The 21,833-nt window shown below is 44.8% G+C and overlaps 1 pseudogene; it reads left to right on the plus strand.

Moving 5' to 3' along the window:
- Positions 1 to 12,112: 12,112 nt before the first annotated feature.
- On the plus strand, positions 12,113 to 13,152 carry LOC120055405 (annotated as a pseudogene).
- Positions 13,153 to 21,833: the final 8,681 nt, after the last annotated feature.

Here is a 21,833-nt window from a genome sequence, read left to right on the forward strand (position 1 = left end):
ACCGCCCCTATCACTCTCCTCCACATGGACTCAAACTGCACCGGGGGGCCGGTGGCACTGTAATTGGGGAAGAAGGGCTCGTATTAATGTCTGGAACAGAATAAATTGAATGGTATCGAACACATCAAACACATGGTTTCCATGAGTTTTGAGTTATGTTGGATGAGAGAATTATGCTGCGCTCACGTCAAGTCTGATTCAAATTGATTCTGACACTTCCCAAGTGGGATCAAACTTGTGTATTATCTTTCTTCATTAGAAAGTCAAACATTTCAGAATTTCCAAGTTTCCGACATGACGTGAATGCAGCATCACCTCAGGATTTGAAGAAGTAAAACAGGTCTTATGAAACAATGGGAGGCTATTTACTGTCAAATATTTGTGTCATCATGAGAAGCAGTAGCCTAAAACTTGGTTGCACTATATACACTCCATAAAAGCAGAAGAAGAAGACTGATCATAGACTTCAGGAAGCAGCAGAGGGAGCACCCCCCAATCGACATCGACGGGACACCAGTGGAGAACGTGGAACGTTTTAAGTTCCTCTGCGTACAACATCACCGACAAACTGAAATGGTCCACCCACACAGACTTCAGGAGGCTGAAGAAATTTGGCTTGTCACCTAAAACCCTCACAAACTTTTATAGATGCACAATTGAGAGCATCCTGTCAGGCTGTATCACCACCTGGTACGGCAACTGCACCGCCCACAACCGCAGGGCTCTCCAGAGGGTGGTGCGGTCTGCACAACGCATCACCGGGGGCAAACTACCTGCCCTCCAGGACACCTCCAGAACCCGATGTCACAGGAAGGCCAAAAAGATCATCAAGGACAACAACCACCCAAGCCACTGCCTGTTCACCATGTTATCATCCAGAAGGCGAGGTCAGTACAGGTGCATCAAAGCTGGGACCGAGAGGCTGAAAAACAGCTTCTATCTCAAGGCCATCAGACTGTTTAATAGCCATCACTAGCACAGAGAGGCTGCAGCCTACATACACATATTTGAAATCATTGGCCACTTTAATGTCACTTTAATAATGTTTACATATATTGCATTACACATCTCATATATACAATTGAAGTCGGAGGTTTACATACACCTTAGCCAAATACATTTAAACTCAGCTTTACACAATTCCTGACATTTAATCCTAGTAAAAATTCCCTGTCAGTTAGGATCGCCACTTTATTTTAAGAATGTGAAATGTCAGAATAATAGTAGAGAGAATGATTTATTTCAGCTTTTATTTCTTTCATCACATTCCCAGTGGGTCAGAAGTTTACATACACTTAATTAATATTTAGTAGCATTGCCTTTAAATTGTTTAACTTGGGTCAAACGTTTTAGGTAGCCTTCCACAAGCTTCCCACAATAAATTGGGTGAATTTTGGCCCATTCCTCCTGACAGAGCTGGTGTAACTGAATCAGGTTTGTAGGCCTCCTTGCTCGCACAAGCTTTTTCAGTTCTGCCCACAGATGTTCTATGGGATTGAGGTCAGGGCTTTGTGATGGCCATTCCAGTACCTTGACTTTGTTGTCCTTAAGCCATTTTGCCACAACTTTGGAAGTATGCTTGGGGTCATTGTCCATTTGGAAGACCCATTTGCGACCAAGCTTTAACTTCCTGACTGATGTCTTGAGATGTTGCTTCAATATATCCACATCATTTTCCCCTCCTCATGATGCCATCTATTTTGTGAAGTGCACCAGTCCCTCCTGCAGCAAAGCACCCACACAGCGTGATGCTGCCACCCCCACAGCGTGATGCTGCCACCCCCGTGCTTCTCGGTTAGGATGATGTTCTTCGACTTGCAAGCCTCCCCCTTTTTCATCCAAACATAACGATGGTCATTAATGCCAAACAGTTCTATTTTTGTTTCATCAGACCAGAGGACATTTCTCCAAAAAGTACTATCTTTGTACCCATGTGCAGTTGCAAACTGCAGTCTGGCTTTTTTATGGCGGTTTGGAGCAGTGGCTTCTTCCTTGCTGAGTGGCCTTTCAGGTTATGTCCATATAGGACTCGTTTTACAGTGGATATAGATACTTTTATACCTGTTTCCTCCAGCATCTTCACAAGGTCCTTTGCTGTTGTTCTGGGATTGATTTGCACTTTTCGCACCAAAGTACGTTCATCTCTAGGAGACAGAACGCGTCTCCTTCCTTAGCGGTATGACGGCTGCGTGGTCCCATGGTGTTTATACTTGCGTACTATTGTTTGTACAGATGAACATGGTACCTTCAGGCGTTTGGAAATTGCTCCCAAGGATGAACCAGACTTGTGGTGATCTACAATTTTTCTTCTGAGGTCTTGGCTGATTTCTTTTGATTTTCCCATGATGTCAAGCAGAGGCACTGAGTTTTAAGGTAGGCCATGAAATACATCCACAGGTACACCTCCAATTGACTCAAATGATGTCAATTAGCCTATCAGAAGCTTCTAAAGCCATGACATCATGTTCTGGAATATTCCAAGCTGTTTAAAGGCACAGTCAACTTAGTGTATGTAAACTTCTGACCCACTGGAATTGTGATACAATTATTTATAAGTGAAATAATCTGTCTGTAAACAATTGTTGGAAAAATTACTTGTGTCATGCACAAAGTAGATGTCCTAACCGACTTGCCAAAACTATAGTTTCTTAACAAGAAATTTGTGGAGTGGTTGAAAAACGAGTTTTAATGACTCCAATCTAAGTGTATGTAAACTTCTGACTTCAACTGTATATATACTGTCATCTATACTATCTGCTTGATCTCAGTCTATGCCACTCTGACATTGCTCGTCCATGTATTTATATATTATTAATTCTATTCCTTTACTTAGATTTGTGTGTATTGGGTATATGTTGTGAAATTGTTAGATATTACTTTTTAGATATTACTGGACTGTCGGAACTAGAAGCACAAGCATTTCACTACACCTGCAATAACATCTGCTAAACACGTGTATGTCACCAATAAAATTTGATTTGATTTGAAACAGATTGCACGCCATCTTTTTAATCAATAAATGTATCAATAAACATAGACTAAACATATTACAACTAGGCTACATGAGGTAGATGTACAAAGGATGTTATTATGCACCTCTCAATTGCATAATACAGACCTAACCTGACCTTCACCACAGACAGACAGACAGACAGACAGACAGACAGACAGACAGACAGACAGACAGACAGACAGACAGACAGACAGACAGACAGACAGACGTGGCACCACAGGTTCAAAAATGGTGTGTCAAAATTTCTGTGTCTTTTCTGGGGTCTGGAGTTTTTACAAATCTCATGACCTGGTCAGGTAAAACTCTGGGTCCTATTCGTAGGCTTTGATAGGGTCCAATGTTAACTTTTTTGGCTCGATCGGGCCAGTTGATCCTAAACCTACTGGCCCGAACAGAATTTCTACTGGCCGGGACATGGTGTAGTTTTTAAATGCATTGTGGTCATGTTTTCTCTATATATGCAGCTATTTATAGGCTATATTTGGTTATTATAAGTATTAAAATGCTGTTCACTCCATTCTTTAGAATTGCATTGTATTAATTGTTTACATTTTTGTTTCTAAATTGATTTTGAGAAGATTTTCTTACATCTCAAAATAGGACGCTGCCCCTTTAAGAAACTTGTGTTTCCAATGTATACCATATAAATATTGACCTGGGTACAGTACACACCTCTTTCACATCGGTTTACCTCTTACAATGTCATCCTAAACACAAAACTCCTTTTGGGGGCCAAACGTTTCACATTAATTTAAAATCAGATATGTGTTAGTGTGAATGTGCGTATTCAGTAGCTGACCTGGTTGCATAGAACAGAGCTGAATGTGTTCTGGTATGTAGCCTACATAGCCTAATGTTATGTAACTGCTATTTGGTATTCAGATCAGTAGCCTTTTAGCTGTGTTTACATTGGCTTGCCAGCCAAATCTGTCACTGGTTCAAATAAGTTATCCACAGAGAAAGACTGGCTATATGGCAATTCTGGCAAAACGGCACCCTATTCTCTTATACTGAACTACTTTTGACCAGGGCCCATAGGGATCTGGTCAAAAATAGTGCAATATATAATGAATAGGGTGCCAGGACTAACATGACTAACCTAAACTGCAGAAGCCTAATAGCTTGACTTGGGTGGTCCAGGAGTGGTACCGACCCAGCTGGTTCTTACATCAGCCTACATCCTTGCATTAACTAACGTGAGAGGAGGAGTAGGCATCTGGCACCTTCTACTGGCCAAATTGTGAACTGTGAGTTGTATTGTAGCTCATTAGTTACACTGACGCGTCTGTTGTGTGTCCTTTCTAGCTCAGTTGGTAGAGCATGGCACTTGTAACGACAAGGCAGTGGGTTTGATTCCCAGCACTGTATGTATGTTTGATTCCCAGCACCATCCATATGTAAAATGTATGAATGCATACAGTTGCTTTGGATAAAAGCGTCTGCTACTTGGCATATATTATTAAATGGCACCCTATTCCCTACACAGTGCACTGCTTCTGACCAGATCCCTATGGGCCCTGGTTAGTCTCATTGTGTTATCATAGCTAATTAGTTATTATGTTACATTTGGGTTGTGTTCATTAGGAACTTTCCTGCTCATGCCTCTGATCTGGTGGACTCACAAAAAACACATGCTTTGTTTGTAAATGTTGGAGTGTGTAAATAAAAAAATAAAAAGAAAATGGGGCCATCTGATCTCACAAGCTCATATTCTGTTTCACTTCAGGTATCTGAACCCTAGCTGTCTCTGTCTACCCACACATGCAACCCTCACACACACGCGCACCCGCACGCACACACACACACACACACACCCACACACGCACACACACACACACGTTTTGTTCCATCGTGTCCGATGATGACTTTCACTTCTGAGGTAACAGTGAATTCTTTGGTGACTGTAGAGTCCAATCTGAGATCCACAAACGTTATTGCAGGTGGGGCATATGCAGTCTGTGTTGGCGGGGGAAGGCATGGTTGTATGTCTCCTGAGCTGTTTTCGCTGTTTCTTTGTGCTCCTCTCCTCCTTCCACCGCTGTACACCGCTCTGGCAGAGCTGCCGCCAGGTGGACCGGTCGGCAGCAGCATCCTCCAGGTCTGTGGGTTTGATGTTGCACTTCTTCAGCAACGTTTTCAGCTGGTCCTTGTAGCGCGGCATCTGCCCCCCTATAGACCCCCGGCCAAGATGTAGCTGGCCATACAGGATCTTCTGCGGCAAGCGCTCCTGAGACATTCTAATGACATGCCCACGCCGTTGGTGTTGGGTGACCATGGCCTCCATACTCTTGCAGTTGGTCTCAGCAAGTACTTCTGTTTGGGTCACACGGTCACACCAGGGGATTCCCAGGATGCGCTGCAGGCATCTTATGTGTAAATGCTCGAGCTGCTTGTTGTGGCGGCTGTAAGTAACCCAGGCTTCACAGCTGTAAAGAAGTGTGGTGATAGACGGCGACTTTGGTGTGGAGGTGGAGATGCCTGTTTTGGAAGACCCCACGTCTGAGTTTCCCGAAAGCAGCTGACGCTTGCTTAGTCCTGTTTTTAATTTTCGAGGTCGATGCTGCAATTCTCCAAGAAGATGCTGTCCAGCTATTTGAATGATGGGACTATTGCCACTGATTTATGCTCAATGGCGAAGACAGGCATGGTGGGTGGAGGGCTGGATCTCCATTGTCAGACCACCTCTGTCTTTGGTGGTGTGTATAGACAGTCCCATCCTGCTATAGACCCTCACAGCTGTTACAAGGACGTACTGAAGGTCTTCCGGAGTGTCGGCCACAAGAGCAAAGTCATCAGCATACTGCAGCTCAAGAACCCGCTCCGTCGAAATCTTGGTGGTTGCTTGGAGCCTCCTGATGTTGAATAGGTTTCTATCCAGCCTGAAGTCCACTGCAACCCCACTGCTGTCCTCAAGCTCCTTGTGGAGAAACTGGGTGACACATAGGAAGAAGATGTTAATACAGGTGCCAGCATACACCCCTGCCTCACACCGATGCTTACTACAAAGGGCACTGACTCCTGCTCTCCTATGGCCAACCGACCCATCATCCCATCATGGAACAGGCAAAGGATGTTGAGTAGAATGCCCCATAGTAGTTCCCTGCTCACAGTGTCGAAGGCCTTGGAGAGGTCGACAAAGGCCATGAAAAAGTCCTGATGTTGTTCACGGCACTTCTCCTGGAGTTGCCGTGTCATGAATATCATGTTGACCGTACTCCTGTTCTTTCTGAAGCCGCATTGTGACTCTAGCAGCAGTACCTCTGTGATGTTGTTTACCAGCCTTTGTAGCATCACCTTGGCCAGGACCTTGCCGGCAACAGCCAGACGGGATACCCCTCGGTTGTTGCCACAGATGGACTTGTCACCTTTGTTCTTATAGATGGTGACAATGTTTGCATCCCGCCGCTGTTGGGGGATGATCTCCCGGTCCCAAACCTGTTATGGGAATTTTATGAATAATGACTAAATTATGTATACATTTAACGTAGAATTATAACTAACAGAATTATATCCTGTCTGATGAATCATGTTTGTCCATAAGAAAGAGGGACTGTTGGTAGGCAAGGAACTGTGGCAGACAACTTGTGACCACTGTGAAACTGATAACAGGGATGGAATTCTCCCCACCCAGGGAGGGGAGAGACCTTGGGCTTGTAGTAGATTGTATAACAGGTGGCGGACAATGTATGAGAAGTAGACTTGTGAACTATGTTGCCATTGTATTTGAGAGGAGGAGGGACGTTTATGACGAAATGTGAGGTATATAGACCAATGTACCGGAAATGATAAGCAGAGCTCTCTAAATAAACATTCCTGACAATTGTAGCTGGGCCTCCGCTTGATTCATTTCAATCAGTTTCTTACAAATTCTGGGTTTCAGGCTGAGTAATTAATTCAATTGGGTATTATGAACAACTGAGAACAAAATTCTCGTAACAAAACCTCAGTGATGTACTGGTGGAGCGTTCTGTTTTGGAAGTAACCTCCCTTCTTAAGCAGCTCTGCCGGAAGGCTGTCAGCGCCAGGAGTTTTGTTGTTCACAGAAGGCTAGTACATTAGCATTTCACTGCACTTTTTGTACCAGCTGTAAACTGTGAAGAATACAAGACTAGAAATACTATAAATAACTTGTGAAACCAGACTGGACGGAAGGAGCAGAGAGGAAAGAGACTGCACTCCAAATGGCACCCTATTACCTACGTAGTGCACTACTTTTGACCAGGGCCCTGCACTATATAGGGAATAGGGTGCCATTTGGAACGTAAAATGAGTGTGCAGAGGAAGTGAATGCTAATGCAGATGACAGAATAGGAAACGGCATCAAAAGGCTGGAGAGAGCCAACAGATGAATAAAGAGGTAACACTACACTCTGGTGTGTGTGCGTGTGTGCATGAGTGCATGTGTGCGTGTGTGTGCGTATGTGTGTGCGCGCGTGTGTGCCTGTCTTTTTTTATCTGGCCAGTAGCCCTTCCTGTCCACTGTATTTACGTTTCCCCCTGCATCTTATTCATTCTGTCTTTCATTCGAGAAACACTGGGTCACCCTCTCATTCGTAAGCCAGGTCTGACTCCCAAATGGCATCCTATTCCCTATATAGTGCACTACTTTGGATAAGATCCCTATGGGCACTCACTATATAGGGAAAAGGGTGTCATTTGGGATGCAGACAAGAAGAGAAGCTGTATTCCCTTCACGGATGTTTCTCTTGATGTGTTTCCCTCCAACAGGACACTGTGTACAGACACTCTTGGCGGAGAATAAAGGGGCATTGAGGGCACTCTAATGGGTACACCCAAATGTAGTGCACTATACAGAGTGGGAGAAAAAACTATATCTTAGTTAGTGCACTTTTACAACAAAAACATACAGTACCAGTCAAAAGTTTGGACACAACTACTGATTCAAGGGTTTTTCTTTATTTTTACTATATTGTAGAATAATAGTGAAGACATCAAAACTATGAAATAACACATATGGAATCATGTAGTAACCAAAAAAGTGTTAAGCAAATCAAAATATATTTTATATTTGAGATTCTTCAAAGTAGCCACCCTTTGCCTTGATGACAGCTTTGCACACTCTTGGTGTTCCCACATACGCTGAGCACTTGTTCCCACATACGCTGAGCACTTATTGGCTGCTTTTCCTTCACTCTGCGGTCCTCAATTGGGTTGAGGTTGGGTGATTGTGGAGGCCAGGTCATCTGATGCAGCACTCCATCACTCTCCTTCTTGGTCAAATAGCTCTTACACAGCCTGGAGGTGTGTTGGGTCATTGTCCTGTTGAAAAACAAATGATAGTCCCACTAAGCGCAAACCAGATGGGATGGCGTATCACTGCAGAATGCTGTGGTAGCCATGCTGGTTAAGTGTGCCTTGAAGTCTAAATAAATCACAGACAGTGTCACCAGCAAAGCACCCCCACGCCATCACACCTCCTCCTCCATGCTTCATGGTGGGAACTACACACGTGGAGATCATTCGTTCACCTACTATGCATCTCACAAAGACACAGCGGTTGGAACCAAAAATCTCAAATTTGGACTCATCAAACCAAAAGGACAGATTTCCACCGGTCTAATGTCCATTGCTTGTGTTTCTTGGCCCAAGTAAGTCTCTTCTTATTTTTGGTGTCCTTTAGTAGTGGTTTCTTTGCAGCAATTTGACCATGAAGGACTGATTCACGCCGTCTCCTCTGAACAGTTGATGTTGAGGTCACACCTGTTAATTGAAATGCATTCCAGGTGACTACCTCATGAAGCTGGTTGAGAGAATGCAAAGCTGTCATCAAGGCAAAGGGTGGCTACTTTGAAGAATCTCAAATATAAAATATATTTTGATTTGTTTAACACTTTTTTTGGTTACTACAAGATTCCATATGTTATTTCATAGTTTTAATGTCTTCATTCACTATTATTCTACAATGTAGAAAATAGTAAAAATAAAGGAAAAACCCTTGAATGAGTAGGAGTGTCCAAACTTTTGCCTGGCACTGGTAAGTACATCGGTCTTGTCTTGATTTAGCTGGAGGAAGTTGTGAGCATCAAGTATTTAAATCACTAATACAGTCTAATAATGTACTGTATATGTGGAGCTAAAATCCTCTGGCGACACAGAAATGTAAAATCAAACCTTGCGGAACACCACGTGAGGTGAATTTTCGCCGAGTTGGAATTTTTCAAAAATACCAATTTCTCCAGAATTTTGCTTAAGAATTGAACGTTGGAGAGTGTCCGAAAATTGATAAATGCTGAAGAATCAAGATCATTTTTCTTCAGAAGGGGTTTCACCATAGCAGTTTTTAGTGTGGTGGGGAAAGTGCCCGTGAACAGGGAGGGATTAACAATATCATGCACTTCTTCAGATATGCAATTAAAAACTGTTTTGAATTAGGTGGTGGGGATAGGATCGAGAAGGCTTAAGTTGTGATATCACTTTCCTAAACATGTCTGTGTCAACCAGGGAAAATAACTCCATAGTGCCTTTGCGTGGTAGGCTAGGGCAAATATCATAAAACTTCTCATCAGGTGTTGCTTGACTGATACCTAGCCTAATGTTGGTTATCTTATCTTGGAACTATGCTGCAAACTCATCACATTTAGATGTGGATGAAAGTTCACATAGGTTTGCAGGGGGTAGGACTTATCAGGCCACCAATGGTGGAGAAGAGCACTCTCTAATTATTCTGATTGTTAGGGATCAAGTTAGAAAAATGAGCCTGTCTGGCATTTCTAATTACCTTGTTATATATGCCAAGTTGCAACTTTGACTTTCTCCACTTCCGCTCTGCCTTTCTGCAATTTCTGTTTAATTGATTAGTTTCCTCACTCCTCCAAGGCGCTCTCTGTTTGGATGTGTCCTTTTCCATCTTTACCGGAGCTATGGCATCAATGGTTGCCCTTAATTTGCTATTAAAGTTATCAACTAAATCATCACATTATCTATTTCACTTGCTTGGGCAATGTAAACATATGTTTCCCATGCCAATAAAGCCATTTGTAGAGAGAGAGAGAGATGCCTTTGTAGTTTAGAGGGAGAAAAGTTTTGATTCAGTTGATATTACTGTAATAGTACCACCGTACAAGAGTATATGTGTTGTCATGGAGACAGAATACATCCTACTGGAAAGGTACTGGTCGGTTACGTGTACACTTCTTCTTTCGGTGAAGTTTTTATTAATAATCTGTTATCTTGATGGTTTGCGTAGATGGTTTGCGCACATTCAGACAGAACGGGAGGACGAGAAAGAGAGAGCGTGTGTGAGAGTGAGGGAGAGAGTGAAGACAGGGACACAGAGAACATTTTCAATACTGTCATTGTAATTATGACAGAGTTTCATAACCAGAGATGTGTAATGAACACTCATTGGAACTCTGCATTGTAGCAGAGCTATTTCTGTGTTTACTTTTTACCTCACTTTGTGTGTGTGGGTGTGCGTTGTGCGTGTGTGTTGTGTTCTATGTCGTGTGTATGTGCATTAGTTTAGGTACTGTGTAGAGGAAAGAACATTGTGTGTTTTGTCAGTGGTATTATTACTATACTGTTGCAGTAGACTAGTCCCTGCCTGGTAACATCAATTATACACATATTGGGGGAAACAGCATGTTAAATAACACATTCAGAATAAGATAAAGAGCAGCATTAAAGTGAAGGCCAATAAAAACCTTCATTTTTCTATCTGTAAAACCCCGATGAAGGCTATGGGCCATTTTAAACATGTTGGTTTTAACAATAAAGAAGAAAATGTTTTATTAAACTTTCTTCTATGAGTTGAGGAATCCCCTCTTCAGTTCAAGAAGGGAAGGTTTGAAAAGTGCATGGAAACCAGTAAGTGAATGTTGGCCTTCCTTGCTAACTCTTATCACCATATCCTGTTTCTAGATAGAAGTTCACTCTTTGTCCACTGAAAGTCCTTCTTGTTGGAATCAACAGTACAGTCGCGCCTTTAAAAAGAAAAGTATTCTAAATAAACTCTTTGTTTTAGCAGAGTATTTCCCTTCATTTAATAGGTCCAGATTCCCTTTAATTTCAGATTTCTAATTGTTTTATCATCTTCTCTACCTCTTCGCTTTGCCTTGCTCAACTTCTGGTCTACGTGCTTTGTGGAAGCAAGTCAGAATGTCAGTGTGCAAGACTCTTTGCCTTGCTCAACTTCTGGTCTACGTGCTTTGTGGAAGCAAGTCAGAATGTCAGTGTGCAGGACTCTTTGCCTTTGTCCCAAATGACACCCAATTCCCTATATAGTGCCCTACTTTTGACCAGGGCCTAGAGTGCATAGGGTGCCATTTGGGACGCACAAGTGGAGCCTGCTGATGGGAGGACGGCTCATAATAATGGCTGGAATGGAGTCAATGGAGTGGTATCAACAACATGGAAACCACGTCTTTGATGTTTTAGATACCATTCCACTGACTCCATTTCAGCCATTATTATGAGCCATCTTCCTCTCACCAGCCTTCACTGACGCACACCTGGTAACCGGTTTTGATTGAAGGCAGCCCTTTGTGTTTGACCATTAAACCTCTAGTCTCTTGTTTTATCATGAGTGACTTGCAGAGCCAACCATGTCCCTAACTTCAACCTTCTAAATGGTAATTCATTGCAATGCTCTTTTGTTGCTCTTGTAATCTTTAATAGTTTAACTGGCTAACATCTTTACTACAGGATGCTCAAACCTTGTCCACAGTTAATATTTCATGCCTTGTTACTGTGGCAACGTCGTTGCCTAATCTCTCTCTCCTTCCTTCCTGTTTTACTGACAGATGACATCTACTACACTCCTTCTTCCCGAAGCTCCTCCCCTCAGAAGGTGTGTCACTTCCAGATACAGACAGACGTTCTAAAGCCCCTATTGGGGGGCGGCAGCCAAGGCAGAGTGCGCCGGCGGGGGCGGGACTCTGAGGAGGCGTGTTCTGTCTAAGGATGGACGCAGTAATGTACTAATTGAGCACATCAGCGGCCGGTCGGCCCTGTACATGTGCGACCTCTGGACGACCTTCCTGGATATGCAGTGGCACTAGAAGTTCTTCCTCCTCAGGCTTACCTTCACGGGGGCGTGGTTCCTGTTTGGGATTCTGTGGTATCTGGTGGTGTTCGTGCATGGAGATCTGCTGGGTGAGAGGATGGAGACTTACTGCTCAACTGTGTGTGTGTGTCTGTGTGTGTGTGTGTGTGTGTGTGTGTGTGTGTGTGTGTGTGTGTGTGTGTGTGTGTGTGCTTAACTGCCAGCGTAGTCTTTTTGTGTCATTTGCCATCAGGTTCTTACCAACCAACTACGAGCAAAACATTCTCCTGTAATTAGGATTAACTTCATTGGTGCCCGAGAACTTTTGAATGTCCCAGACAAATTTCCCCTTGAGGACAATAGGGAGCCAATTGGGACGCAGTCCCACCGTGACCCCCTAGTGAATGTGACGGGGAAGCTGCTCCAGACGTCTCATACGGAGGGGGAGACGGTGCGTCTGGACCAGCGGAACGTTCCCTTCCAGGTGGACACGTCCAGCAACAGCCCCTTCCTCATACTCCTCCTCACCTTCTATCACATCATAGACGGCAGCAGCCCGCTCAGGACCTGGGCTGCCAAGGGTACGCTACACCTGGTTAGGGCTGTTCCCTTTATAGTGCACTACTTTTAACCAAGGTCAGGGTCAAACGTAGTGTACTACATAAGAAATAGGGTGCTAGTTGGAATGCATCCTAGAAGTGTGTGTCAGGACTTTTTCCTGTCCTGAAATACTTTTCCCTCCCTCCCTGCCCAGGTTGAGGATGGACAGACTGAGTTGCTGGTGATCATGAGCGCCACGGTGGAGCCCACCTCTGTCACCTACCAGGTGCACACCTCCTACCTGCCTGATGAGATCCTGTGGGGGTAAGAGTCCCCCCCCCCCCTGGTCTCCCTGTCCCTGTGAGGGAAAGACATGGCCGACATCGCTTTTCTTTGACAGTGGCCAAGACCAAGACCATGCCAAAACGTCCTGCCCACAGAATTACCATGGCAACGGATGAGGTGGTGGGAGTGGGGTGACACTGATCCATAGAAGATCCGATTAGAGCAGAGTTATATGGAGAGAAGAGAGGAAGGGTGCGGGAGGGTCAGAGACAGTAGGGTCAGAGTCAGTGTCCGCATCAACAATGTCTGAGAGCCTACACACAGACACAAACAGCAGACCTGGGTTCAAATACTATTTGAAATAATCTCAAATACTTAATCTGTGCTTGATTGATCTTTCCTGTCTTAATGGAACCAATAGAATAGTCCCGACATTGGTCAACTCTGCCAATTTGGCACTTCAGGCAGACTCAAGCGAATGCTCAAAAGTATTTGAAAGATTTTAAATCGTTTTTGAACCCAGGTCTGGCATACACTGGATTCTAAACAGGGTCTGTTACCGTTTACTACAACTATTCAAATGATGAATTCATTACTTGTTGTTAATTTACATGATTTTGGTACGTAGAGAGAGATGTAAAGGAGTTCAGTGTGTTGGGGACGGAGGAGGCCATGGAAAGGCCCTGAATGCTTCCGCTGTGTCCCAAATCACATCCAATTCCCTTTATAGAGCTCCATGGGCCCTGGTCAAAAGTAGTGCACTTTATAGGGAATAGGGTGCCATTTGGAATGCACATACTATTTCTTCTGGACCAGCTTCACTCAGTGTGCTGGACATCTGTCCGTCCATACACTTTCAAAACATATACATATGTAACACTATAGATTTCATGATGATGATTTTGTTATTGTTATGTGCCAATGTACTGTAGAATATGCTAGCTAAAGCACTGGTCTTTGACTGGAAATGAAGAAGACAGGAGAAGATGCTAATTTAAGTTGCTGTGTATAGGTGTCTGTCTGCATTGTCTGCACAGATGTATCTGTTACTGTTGATACAGAGGACCGCAGTTAGCAATTCATTAAGTAGCTTAGCAACTTAGGAACTTTTGTAGCACTCATTACTGGATTGAATATAGAATTGTGATTTTAAACTTACTAAAAGCACTTTAACAATGAAGGAAAGGTTTTAATGATGCTTTCTATTCATATTATATGTGATTGTGTATGATTGTGATATAACGATTTTGGATGATTTGTCTCTTTAGTCGGTTTGTTTTTGTGGCTGTAAGCACATTTTGTATTGTCACATACACTTTTAGCAGATGTTATTGCGGGTGTAGCGAAATGCTTGCATTTATAGGAAATAATAATAATATTGTTCTAATATTGTTCAAGGAGAGCTATTTGGAGGAATCAACGGTAGCAGAAAGATGCGTTCTAGGTCTATTCTATGTTGTAGGTCACAGCTCTGTCTTAAACCAGAGAGCCTTTAGACTTAAATAGCACCCTATTCCCTATTTAGTGCCCTACTTTTGAACAGGGTCCTTCGGGTTGTGGTTAAAGGTAGTGCACTACATAGGGAATAGGGTGCCATTTGGGACACACACCCAGTGACTCTTACAAGTACACACTGCTATTTCTGCCTCTGGTGGTAACCATGGTTTTCATGTGTCAAGTTAGTGTTGGGGAACTTCCTGTCGGGTAAACTGAGTTGAAAGAGATGTGTCAGGGCTGGATGAGTGTCAGCACTTGAGAGACATGTGAAGATATGAGTGTGAAGAGATGTGGCTTTGGATATTAACCTATTATTGGTAAAACGCTATGCATGAAGCCTTTTTAGTCATAAGAGTCACACGTAGTCGACAGAAACTCAGCAAAAAATGAAACGTCCTCTCACTGTCAACTGCGTGTATTTTCAGCAAACTTAACATGTGTAAATATTTGTATGAACATAACAAGATTCAACAACTGAGACATAAACTGAACAAGTTCCACAGACATGTGACTAACAGAAATGGAATAATGTGTCCCTGAACAAAGGGGGGGCGGGGGGGGGGGGGGGGGGGGGGGTCAAAATCAAAAGTAACAGTCAGTATCTGGTGTGGCCACCAACAGCATTAAGTACTGCAGTGCATCTCCTCCTCATGGACTGCACCAGATTTGCCAGTTCTTGCTGTGAGATGTTACCCCACTCTTCCACCAAGACTCTTCCGTGGCCTCCAACTGCTCTTAAACGCAAGTAAAACTAAAAATGCATGCTATTCAGCCGATCACTGCCCGCACCTGCTCGCCTTAGAATACGTGCTCTGACTTAAAATACGTGGACAACTACAAATACCTAGGTGTCTGGTTAGACTTTAAACTCTCCTTCCAGACTCACATTAAGCATCTCCAATCCAAAATTAAATCTAGAATCGGCTTCCTATATCGCAACAAAGCATCCTTCACTCATGCTGCCAAACATACCCTCGTAAAACTGACCATCCTACCGATCCTCGACTTCGGTGATGTCATCTATAAAATAGCCTCCAACACTCCACTCAACAAACTGTATGCAGTCTATCACAGTGCCATCCGTTTTGTCACCAAAGCCCAATACACTACCCACCATTCCGACCTGTACGCTCTCGTTGGTTGGTCCTCGCTTCATACTAGTAGCCAAACCCACTGGCTACAGGTTATCTACAAGTCTCTGCTAGGCAAAGCCCCACCTTATCTCAGCTCACTGGTCACCATAGCAGCACCCACTCATAGCACGCGCTCCAGCAGGTATATCTCACAAGTCACCCCCAAAGCCAATTCCTCCTTTGGTCGTCTTTCCTTCCAGTTCTCTGCTGCCAATGACTGGAACAAACTGCAAAAATCTCTGAAGCTGGAAACATTTATCTCCCTCACTAGCTTTAAGCACCAGCTGTCAGAGCAGCTCACAGATTACTGCCCATCTATAATTTAGCCCAAACAACTACCTCTTCCCCTACTGCATTTATTTATTTATTTAGCTCCTTTGCACCCCATTATTTCTACTTTGCACATTCTTCCACTGCAAATCTACCATTCCAGTGTTTTACTTGCTATATCGTATTTACCTCGCCACCATGGCCTTTTTTTGCCTTTACCTCCCTTATCTCTCCTCATTTGCTCACATTGTATATAGACTTATTTTTCTACTGTATTATTGACTGTATGTTTTGTTTATTCCATGTGTAACTCTGTGTTGTTGTATGTGTCGAATTGCTTTGCTTTATCTTGGCCAGGTCGCAGTTGCAAATAAGAACTTGTTCTCAACTAGCCTACCTGGTTAAATAAAGGTGAAAAAAAAGGCACCTGCAAGTTCACTGGCGTAGCAGTGAAGACGTGTTTTTGTTCGTCCTCTCGTGTACTTTTTTATTTTTCTTCTTTTTTGTATATATTTCAATTTTATTTTCACTCTTTTCCATTTTAATTCCATTTTAATTCGATTATACCTTCCGGTAACCTGTCTCACCGAATGCGATACGGAATCGCTATTATTTTTAATTTTAGAACACATTCAAGAACCACCAGAAGCTAACAAGCTAATTAGCTACAAGCTATTTAGTCATTGTTAGCCACTGCTAGCGGCTTTTACCTTCTGCACAGATACCAGCTCTGTTTTTAGCCTGGATAATACTCGACAATCCACCAGTATTGGACTATCTCTCCACTACAACGCCGGATTCCTACCGTAATCCCTGGACCACCACTTCTGATCTTCACAGCTAGCTAGTGGCTAACGCCCCTGCCACGAAGCTAGCACCAGTTAGCCGTGAGCCAGGCGCATCTCCCGGCTAGCAAACTAAATTCTACAATACCTCTTTCGCCATCTGGCTTGGATCCTGTGTCCACACGGCGCCCCGCCGCACCACCGACGAATTCTCCATCCGCTGTGCCTTCAACCGGCCTCTGTCGGAGCAGACGCTCCTACTAGCCCCGGGCTACTAACTTTAAACGCTGTGTCGCCCGCGTGCTAGCGTAGTGGCAACAACTCCGCGGCTTCCCTGTTCCATCTACTGCTGCCCCCTGGACACTATGATCACTTGGCTACATAGCTGATGCCTGCTGGACTGTCCATTAATCCACGGTACTCCATTCTGTTTTATTTATTTTTTTATCTGTCGGCCCCAGCCGCAAACTCAGGCTCTGGGTGTAGTTAATCCGAACCTCTCTGCCTAGTCATCGCCATTTTACCTGCTGTTGTGTTAGCTGATTAGCTGTTGCTGTCTCACCTGTTGTCTTAGCTAGCTCTCTCAATCAATACCTGCGATTACCTTATGCCTCGCTGTATGTCTCTCTCAAATGTCAATATGCCTTGTATACTGTTGTTCAGGTTAGTTATCATTGTTTTAGTTTACAATGGAGCCCCTAGTTCCACTCTTCATACCTCTGATACCTCCTTTGTCCCACCTCCCACACATGCGGTGACCTCACCCATTATAACCAGCATGTCCAGAGATACAACCTCTCTTATCATCACCCAGTGCCTGGGCTTACCTCCGCTGTACCCGCACCCCACCATACCCCTGTCTGCACATTATGCCCTGAATATATTCTACCACGCCCATAAATCTGCTCCTTTTATTCCTTGTCCCCAAAGCTCTAGGCGACCAGTTTTGATAGCCTTTAGCCGCACCCTCATCCTACTACTCCTCTGTTCCTCGGGTGATGTGGAGGTAAACCTAGGCCCTGCATGTCCCCAGGCACCCTCATTTGTTGACTTCTGTGATCGAAAAAGCCTTGGTTTCATGCATGTCAACATCAGAAGCCTCCTCCCTAAGATTGTTTTACTCACTGCTTTAGCACACTCTGCCAAACCTGATGTCCTTGCCGTGTCTGAATCCTGGCTTAGGAAGGCCACCAAAAATTCTGAGATTTCCATAATCAACTATAAAATATTCCGTCAAGATAGAACTGCCAAAGGGGGAGGAATTGCAATCTACTGCAGATATAGCCTGTAAAGTAATGTCATACTTTCCAGGTCCATACCCAAACAGTTCGAACTTCTGCGCCGGGTGGCGCAGTGGTCTAGGGCACTGCATCACAGTGCTAGCTGCGCCACCAGAGTCTCTGGGTTCACGCCCAGGCTGGGCTGGGTTCGCGCCCAGGCTCTGTCGCAGCCGGCCGTAACCGGGAGATCCGTGGGGCGACGCACAATTGGCATAGCGTCGTCCGGGTTAGGGAGGGTTTGGCCGGTAGGGAGGGTTTGGCCGGTAGGGATATCCTTGTCTCAGTATGTAAAAAAATGTAATAAAAATGTATGCACTCTACTGTAAGTCGCTCTGGATAAGAGCGTCTGCTAAATGACTAAAAATGTAAATGTAAAATGTAAAAAAATTAATCTCTCCAGAAATAAGTCTCTCACTGTTGCCACCTGCTACCGACCCCCCTCAGCTCCCAGCTGTGCCCTGGACACCATTTGTGAATTGATCGCCCCCCATCTAGCTTCAGAGTTTGTTCTGTTAGGTGACCTAAACTGGGATATGCTTAACACCCCGGCAGTCCTACAATCTAAGCTAGATGCCCTCAATCTCACACAAATCATCAAGGAACCCACCAGGTACAACCCTAAATCCGTAAACATGGGCACCCTCATAGACATTATCCTGACCAACTTGCCCTCCAAATACACCTCTGCTATCTTTAATCAGGATCTCAGCGATCACTACCTCATTGCCTGTATCCGCTACGGGTCCGCGGTCAAACGACCACCCCTCATCACTGTCAAACGCTCCCTAAAACACTTCTGCGAGCAGGCCTTTCTAATTGACCTGGCCGGGTATCCTGGAAGGATATTGACCTCATCCCGTCAGTTGAGGATGCCTGGTCATTCTTTAAAAGTAATTTCCTCACCATCTTAGATAAGCATGCCCCGTTCAAAAAATGCAGAACTAAGAACAGATATAGCCCTTGGTTCACTCCAGACCTGACTGCCCTCGACCAGCACAAAAACATCCTGTGGCGGACTGCAATAGCATCGAATAGTCCCCGCGATATGCAACTGTTCAGGGAAGTCAGGAACCAATACACACAGTCAGTCAGGAAAGCAAAGGCTAGCTTTTTCAAGCAGAAATTCGCATCCTGTAGCTCTAACTCCAAAAAGTTCTGGGACACTGTAAAGTCCATGGAGAACAAGAGCACCTCCTCCCAGCTGCCCACTGCACTGAGGCTAGGTAACACGGTCACCACCGATAAATCCATGATAATCGAAAACTTCAACAAGCATTTCTCAACGTCTGGCCAGCGGGGCTCAACGTCAGCTGGGCTTGACAATCTAGACCCTCTATTTCTGAAACTATCCGCCGCCATTTTCGCAACCCCTATTACCAGCCTGTTCAACCTCTCTTTCATATCGTCTGAGATCCCCAAGGATTGGAAAGCTGCCGCGGTCATCCCCCTCTTCAAAGGGGGAGACACCCTGGACCCAAACTGTTACAGACCTATATCCATCCTGCCCTGCCTATCTAAGGTCTTCGAAAGCCAAGTTAATAAACAGATCACTAATCCCACCGTACCTTCTCCGCTGTGCAATCCGGTTTCCGAGCCGGTCACGGGTGCACCTCAGCCACGCTCAAGGTACTAAATGATATCATAACCGCCATCGATAAAAGACAGTACTGTGCAGCTGTCTTCATCGACCTGGCCAAGGCTTTCGACTCTGTCAATCACCATATTCTTATCGGCAGACTCAGTAGCCTCGGTTTTTCTGATGACTGCCTTTCCTGGTTCACCAACTACTTTGCAGACAGGGGTCTGCAAATCGGAGGGCATGTTGTCCGGTCCTCTGGCAGTCTCTATGGGGGTACCACAGGGTTCACATCTCGGGCCGACTCTTTTCTCTGTATATATCAATGATGTTGCTCTTGCTGCGGGCGATTCTCTGATCCACCTCTACGCAGACGACACCATTCTGTATACTTCTGGCCCTTCCTTGGACACTGTGCTATCTAACCTCCAAACGAGCTTCAATGCCATACAACACTCCTTCCGTGGCCTCCAACTGCTCTTAAACACTAGTAAAACCAAATGCCTGCTTTTCAACCGTTCGCTGCCTGCACCCGCCCGACTAGCATCACCACCCTGGACGGTTCCGACCTAGAATATGTGGACATCTATAAATACCTAGGTGTCTGGCTAGACTGTAAACTCTCCTTCCAGACTCATATTAAACATCTCCAATCCAAAATCAAATTAAGAATCGGCTTTCTATTTCGCAACAAAGCCTCCTTCAGTCACGCCGCCAAACTTACCCTAGTTAAACTGACTATCCTACCGATCCTCGACTTCGGCGATGTCATCTACAAAATAGCTTCCAATACTCTACTCAGCAAACTAGATGCAGTTTATCATAGTGCCATCCGTTTTGTTACTAAAACACCTTATACCACCCACCACTGCGACCTGTATGCTCTAGTCGGCTGGCCCTCGCTACAAATTCGTCGCCAGACCCACTGGCTCCAGGTCATCTATAAGTCCATGCTAGGTAAAGCTCCGCCTTATCTCAGTTCACTGGTCACGATAACAAAACTCACCCGTAGCACGCGCTCCAGCAGGTATATCTCACTGATCATCCCAAAAGCCAACACCTCATTTGGCCGCCTTTCCTTCCAGTTCTCTGCTACCTGTGACTGGAACGAATTGCAAAAATCGCTGAAGTTGGAGACTTTTATTTCGCCCACCAACTTTAAACATCTGCTATCTGAGCAGCTAACTGATCGCTGCAGCTGTACATAGTCCATCTGTAAACAGCCCACCCAATTTACCTACCTCATCCCCTTATTGTTTTTATTTATTTACATTTCTGCTCTTTTGCACACCAGTATCTCTACTTGCACATGATCATCTGATGATTTATCACTCCAGTGTTAATCTGCTAAATTGTAATTATTCACTCCTATGGCCTATTTATTGCCTACCTCCTCATGCCTTTTGCACACAATGTATATAGACTCATTTTTTCCCCTACTGTGTTATTGACTTGTTTATTGTTTACTCCATGTGTAACTCTGTGTTGTTGTCTGTTCACACTGCTATGCTTTATCTTGGCCAGGTCGCAGTTGTAAATGAGAACTTGTTCTCAACTAGCCTACCTGGTTAAATAAAGGTGAAATAAAAAAATGTCTGGGGGGAATGGCCCTAGCTCTCACCCTCCGATCCAACAGCTCCCAGACGTGCTCAATGGGATCGAGATCCGGGCTCTTCGCTGGCCATAGCAGAACACTGACATTCCTATCTTGCAGGAAATCACGCACAGAACGAGCAGTATGGCTGGTGGCATTGTCATGCTGGAGGGTCATGTCAGGATGAGCCTGCAGGAAGTGTACCACATGAGGGAGGAGGATGTCTTCCCTGTTACGCACAGCGTTGAGATTGCCTGCAATGACAACAAGCTCAGTCTGATGATGCTGTGACACATGGCCCCAGAACATGACGGACCCTCCACCTCCAAATCGATCCCGCTCCAGAGTACAGGCCTTGGTGTAACGCTCATTCCTTTGACGATAAACTGGAATCCGACCATCACCCCTGGTAAGACAAAACGCGTGACTTGTCAATGAAGAGCACTTTTTGCCAGTCCTGTCTGGTCCAGCTACGGTGGGTTTGTGCCCATAGTCGACGTTGTTGCCGGTGATGTCTGGTGAGGACCTGGCTTACAACAGGCCTACAAGCCCTCAGTCCAGCATCTCTCAGCCTATTGCGGACAGTCCCTCCACTGATGGAGGGATTGTGCATTCCTGGTGTAACGCTGGCAGTTGTTGTTGCAATCCTGTACTTGTCCCGCAGGTGTCATGTTCGGATGTACCGATCCTGTGCAGGTGTTATTTCACGTGGTCTGCCACTGCGAGGACGATCACCTGTCCGTCCTGTCTCCCTGTAGCGCTGTCTTAGGTGTCTCACAGTACAGACATTGCAATTTATTGCCCTGGCTACATCTGCAGTCCTCATGCCTCCTTGCAGCATGCCTAAGGCACATTC

This window comes from Salvelinus namaycush, chromosome 11 (genome assembly GCF_016432855.1).
Source record: "Salvelinus namaycush isolate Seneca chromosome 11, SaNama_1.0, whole genome shotgun sequence".
Taxonomy (NCBI): Eukaryota; Metazoa; Chordata; class Actinopteri; order Salmoniformes; family Salmonidae; genus Salvelinus; species Salvelinus namaycush.